Here is a 6,471-nt window from a genome sequence, read left to right on the forward strand (position 1 = left end):
TCCTTGCAGCAATGGAAAAGGTAATCATCAAATTTACATGGAATGGAAAGGGGCCCCAAATAGCTAAAGCCACCTTGAAAAAGAAGAATGAAGTTGGAAAACTCATGCTTCCCAATCTTTAAACTAATTACAAAGCCATGGCAATCAAAACAGCATGGTACTGGCACAAGACAGACATAGAGACCAAATAATAGAATTGTGAGTTCAGAAATCAACCGTCACATTAATGGTCAACTGATTTTTGACAAGGTGGCAAAGACCACTCAGTTGGAAAATAATAGCCTTTTCAACAAATGTTGCTGGGAAAACTGGATCTCTGTTTGCAAAAAAAAAAATGTAAAAGAAGAATGACCCCTACCTTCTTTTTTATACCTCACACCATATACAAGAGCTAGAACTATCACTCTCCTAGAATAAAATTTAGGAAAGTATTTCAGAGGAACTTTCATCAAAATTAAAAACTTTTGTTTTTCAAAGGACTTTTATCATGAAAACCTATACAATGGGAGAAAACATTTGGAAACCACATATCCAATAAAAATTAATATCCAGAATATATAAAGAAAATCTTCAACTTAACAACAAAGGACAAACAACCCAATTTTTAAAATGGGCAAAAGACTTGAACAAAGACATGTCTCCGAAGAAGATATACAAATGGCCAGAAAGCACATCATTAGCCATCAGGGAAATGCAAATCAAAACCACAATGAGATACCATTTCCCACCTATGAGACTGGATGCTATTAAAAAAATGAAAAATAGCAAGTGTTGGAGAGTATAGGAACACTAATTCATTGTAGGTGTATTTAATGAACACTAATTCATTAGTATAGGAACACTAATTCATTGCTGGTGGCAATATAAAATGGCACAACCACTGTGAAAGACAGTTTGGTGGTTCCCCAGAAAAGCTACATATAGAATAACCATATGACCCAGCAATCCCATTTATTCAGAAGAGAGAATCTCTCTTTCTGCTTTAGCCAGTCAGCCTCTCCTGGAAGTTTGTTGAGACCTTTATTAGAGCTGCCCACTCATGGTCTGCCCTACAGATTTTGGACTCTTATGTCCCCACCATGGCATGAGACACTTATAAATCTCATATTTACATATATCTCCTGTTGGTTCTGTTCTCTAGAGAACCCTGACTAATACAGCTTTGTACTGGGAGTGATTCTTGAGAAACAATCTTAAAAATGGGTCTTTACAATTGATTTCCTACTCTGATTAGACTCAAAGGCACTGCTAATGACTCTGTTTCCAATAATCAAAATGACACTGATAGTTCATGAGGTGAATTGGCAAGAGAGATACGCAAAATGTCAACATTTGACTCTGCTAATTGTATGCTTATACGAGGCAAGGCTCTAGGTGAGAGTGTTTTTGACACTTTAACAGTGTTTTGTGAAGTTAAAAGGTATAATGATGTTGGCTGGTTGTTCCTAGATACGCTGGATACAGTTATACAAGAAAGGGATGAGCTGAAGTCTTCAAATTTGTAGGTTAAGCACCTTATAAAAGATGTAAAAGTTTCTATGAGTGTCCTGAAGGAAAATCTTATTTCCTGTGTCTGCAGACTTGAGATCTCTGAAAATCAGACCTAGAGTCACATTGTTAGAGTAGCAGATTTACAATGTAAACTGAAATCTCAACCTTGCAGGGTGTCTCCAGCTAAAGTGAGGGCATTGATTGGAAAGGAGTAGGAGTCTGAAAAATGGAATGGTGACATATGGCTGTGGAGACATTGAAACCCTATATTGTGCTGAGTCTTCCTGATAAACCTGTAATGGTCTGTCCTGAGGACATAGCCTCCCCACCTCCAGCCTGCCCTGAGGAAAGAGCTACCCCAGTTCCAGGCTGCTTAGTGGAGAAGGCTTCCTGACCTGAGGAGTCAGCCATCCAACCTCTACCTGAAAAGATTAGCCATTCAATGCCTGCAAGGCTTGTAACTACCTCCCAAGGGGAAACAGCCCTTGCTCCTCTGTTTGGAGCAATTAGTCCTGTTTCACCAGACAAAACTGCCAAGCAATTCCCTGAGGTAATTGACGTGTAAGACACCTCTATATCTTTTCATGACCCACCCCCACCACCCTTCTTTTCTTCCAGACCTATAACTAGACTAAAGTCCCAACAGGCCCCAAAAGGCAAGGTACAAAGTGTCACCTGTGAGGAGGTACACTGTACTTCAAAAGAACTGTATGAGTTTTCCAATCTATATATACAGAAGTCAGGGGAATATTGTGGGAATGGATATTAAGGGTGTGGGATAATGGTGGAAGGAATATAAAGCTGGATCAGGCTGAATTTATTGATATAAGTCTACTAAGCAGAGATTCTGAATTCAATGTTGTAGCTCAAGGGGTTAGAAAGGCCCCCACCCCAGACAGTTTGTTTGGGTGGTTGGCTGAAACATGGATCAAAAAGTGGCCATGAGTGGCCTCAGGCTGGAGGAAACTGCCTGAAAATGTAGAGCTGTGTTCCAGTAGCCATGTTTCTTGAAGATGATTGTATAATGATATAGCTTATGCAATGTGACTATGTGATTGTGAAAAAAAAAAAGTGGCCAACAGTTGACAGCAGCCATGTCCACTTCTCTGCTCATGTTGCCTAGCTAATGGCAGGCGTGTTGTGCAGGACAATGTGTCCTTGAGAAATGACAGAAACGGTTTTTCATGCAAAAAAAATAATAATAAGAGTGTATGAGAATTATCAGTTTCCATTGCCCATCCTTTTTGGTCAGGAACGTGTTCTTAAGAAAGGTTTCAGAATATACTGTGCTGAAATGATTAACAACAATGTCATTGTGAAGAACACAGAAGATATTGAGCAGCTGTATGGGAAAGGTTATTTTAGACAAGGTATTCTGTCAAGAAGCTGTCCAAACTTCACAATTTCAGACCCTAAGCTGGTTGCTAAATGGAAAAATGTGAAGCAAACATGCCTGTGATTACTTTGAAGAAGCACAGCGTAGAATGGGCTGCAGAGCTCATGCGCAGACAGGGGCAGGATGAAAACCCGGTGCACAGAATCCTCGAGGACTAGACGAAACCACTCGAGCACCCTTGTCTAAACAGGAACGATGAACTCCATGTGTATGATGTCCTGAACTCTGAGATGGATCCCAATATGGAAGAGAGGCTTTCTGTGCTGAACAGAGACTCTGGAAAGTCAGAGGATACTGAGGATGTAAGCAAGCAGTTGCCCTGCCTGCAGGAGGGCTTTGGGCATGAGCCACCGACCATAAAGGGCTTTGATGAGCACATGGCAGGGGACACCACCCCTCCACCCCATGTCCAGGGTGGCCACTGCGAGGATGTCCCACCAGAGGATAGCAGCCACCAAGTGGGCCTCATGGCTGCCAGAGAGAGGGGACTCGACCACAAATGTGTGCTCATGGAGGAAGAAATTAGCAATGGGAGCATGAAAGAAGATGTACTGGGTGAGAAATTGTTGCAAAGGAAAAGACTAAAATGCAGAAGAAATCCATATAGGATCTTTGCGTATTTGCAACTCAGCCTGGAAGAGGCATTCTTCCTGGTCTATGCTTTGGGATATCTGAGGGTTTGTTATGAGGAGGAGCCTTTAACAATCGTGAAACTCTGGAAAGCTTTCAGTTCCATTCAGCCCACGTTCGGGACTACATACATGGCATACCACTACTTTTGAAACAAGGGCTGGCTGCCCAAAGTGGGACTTAAGTACAGAACGGATTTATTGCTGTATCAGAAAGGCCCTCCATTTTACCATGCAAGTTATTGTGTCCTTATTGAATTAGTTGATGACCACTTTGAAGGATCTCTTCAGTTGGAAATTGCTGGCAGCCTTAAGCGGAGTTTCAGGTAATGTCTCTAAGGAACTTATGCTGTGCGATTTGATTAAACCCTCTACCATAAATAACAAAGAAATGGAGTCACCAGAATGTATGAAAAGCATTAAAGTTCAGGAGGTGATTCTAAGTTGCTGAGTTTCTTCACGAGAGAGGAGTGACCAAGACAAGCTTTAAAAATTCCAATTTCACCAAATATTTATTGAGGCTCCTGTGTTCAGGACCATGTAGAAAATCCTTTTATTATAATTGCCCACTAATTTAAAACCTTAGAAGGGCCTAGTAAATGTGTTCCCAGCACTAAAAAATTTGTCAGTGCTTTTAAAAGATCAAGTTGATGTAGGAGAAAAGCACAGAGCCCTATATCAGGATTTCAGATCCTGTCCTTGAATCGATCAGTAGCTCATGGTCTGATCCTGAGCTTCACATGTCTAGGGCTCAGTCCACGGCCTCACCTATCAAATGAGAAAGTTGGGCTAGATGATTCCTGAGAGGACCCTCCAGCAACAGAAAAATTCCGTTTTATCTGATTTTACTTGATGTAAAGTAAACTGTAGCACTCTACAGTTTATAAAACATTTTCCAACACAGGCATCTTGTGTTATATACATCTAACTGTTCCCAGAAGAGTTTTGGATAGTGGATTTCGGGATTGCAAGACCCTATATTCCATTATTTTAAATGGCAAATTAATGTCTCAGCTTATCCAAAAATGGCAACCAATTACTCAAAGACATAAAAATCCATTTAACATCTACTAAAGATTTCTGTATCCTGGAAAGCTTTAAAAATATCAATTACCTAATTATTTAACTCTTAATGAACTCATTGGTGGGCATAATTGTATAGAATCAGATAAAAATTACATCTTCCATCTGTGAAATTTTTATAAAATAAAAATAAGCAATGAAATTTTTAAAAAGTGGCCAACATTACCTGAAGCTGAAATGCCAGAACTGCCCTGGTATAATATAGATAAGGGGATCCAAAGGCTTAGAGAAATTGGAATGTTAGAGTGGATTTATAGTGGAAAGCCTGCTCACACACCCCAGGAATGTCCAAAGGACCACCTTTTACCAGAACTGTGAGAAATAAATTTGTGAGACTAGCTCCATCGTTTCTGAAGAGCTCTGTAGTCACCCTTCTCTGTAGGTCAGATATTACTGTGGGAACTGCTGTCATTGAGCTAAAATCCTTAAACACAATGGGGCTGATCAGATCCTGAGTTGGCAGAAGTCAGGTGGCGACACTTAATTGCCAAAGACAAGGTGGACATGGCTACCATAATGGACAGCAGACTCAAAGCAGAAGTCAAAATAATCTGACTCGCAGAAGTTATGGCATTGGTTAGTAGATCATGGGGTACCTAGAAGTACAATTGATGGGCAGTCTACTACATATTTGTTTGAGCTGTATAAGTAGAAGAGTTCTGGGTCAAGTGAACAGAAGTCTAACTTAAATCACAAAAACAGAGAGCATGGCCCCTTAATCAGTTCCCAGAGTTGAGACAACTTACAGACCAAGGGTCCCTTGAATGAGGAAAAGCCAGGCCTGTTTGGGGTAGACCCTGTTATACTGCCACAAATTTATACTGTTAATCTTCCTCCCAGCCCTCTCCCAAGGAGACCTAAGGCCTTTTTATCAGGATAACTGTGCACTGATGAAAAGGAAATGATCATGTATTTCGGGGATTGTTAGACGCTGGTTCAGAAGTGACATTAATTCCAGGGGACCCAAAACGTCACTCTGGTCCACCAGTCAGCCCTCCATTATAAAATGGAAATAGTATGTATGAGGTAGGGCCAGAGAAGATCCTGAAGGCACAAGTAATTTACATGAGGAAGTGGCTCACATGCCCATAGTCCCCACTCCTGCCGCATTACCCTCTCTTTCCCAGCCCACGGCTATGGTATCTTGGGGTGTTCCTTAGAGTCAGTTGAGTGAGGAAGGGAAAAGTTGGGCCTGGTTTGCAGATGGTTCTATACAATATGCAGGTACCACCCAAAAATGGACAGCTGTAGCACTGCAGCCCCTTTCTGGGATGTCCCTGAAGGATGGTAGTAAGGGGGAATCCTCCCAGTGGGCAGAACTTTGAGCAGTGCACCTGGTTGTTCATTTTGTTTGGAAGGAGAACTGGCAGTAGTTGTGTTGGCATACTGACTTATGGGTTGTTTGCTAATACTTTGGCTGGATGGTCAGGGACTTGGATGGGACATGATTGGAAGATTGATGACAAAGAGGTCTGGAGAAGAGGTATGTGGATAGACCTTTCTGAGTGTGCAAAAAACATGAAGATATTTGTGCCCCATGTGAATGCGTACCACTAAGCCTGCAACTTCTCTAATACAAAGAAAAAAAAAGAGAAATAGAAGAAAAAGTAAATGAATGTTAGAAAGAGCTTCCAAAATTACAGAATAATAAAAGAAACCTTTTTCAGAAAAAGAAAGAAAATAATGTGCTGAAGAGCCATCCAAGTTGTTGCATGTTTTAATAGTTCATTTAGTTTTCTAATTTTATACTATACTTTTGGCCCTTTTTCTTACCCAATATTTTGTGAGTTCACTTAGAATGGCTACCTTTCTGCAATAGGAAACACAATATCCTTAATCTCAGGTTATCATAATTTCCCTTGAATTTTCCCT

At 40.8% G+C, this 6,471-nt stretch overlaps 1 pseudogene; it reads left to right on the top strand.

Annotated features, from left to right (window-relative positions):
• The first annotated feature begins 2,656 nt into the window (after positions 1 to 2,656).
• On the top strand, positions 2,657 to 4,006 carry LOC143671313 (tRNA-splicing endonuclease subunit Sen2-like; annotated as a pseudogene).
• Positions 4,007 to 6,471: the final 2,465 nt, after the last annotated feature.

Source organism: Tamandua tetradactyla, chromosome X (genome assembly GCF_023851605.1).
Source record: "Tamandua tetradactyla isolate mTamTet1 chromosome X, mTamTet1.pri, whole genome shotgun sequence".
NCBI classification, from domain to species: Eukaryota; Metazoa; Chordata; class Mammalia; order Pilosa; family Myrmecophagidae; genus Tamandua; species Tamandua tetradactyla.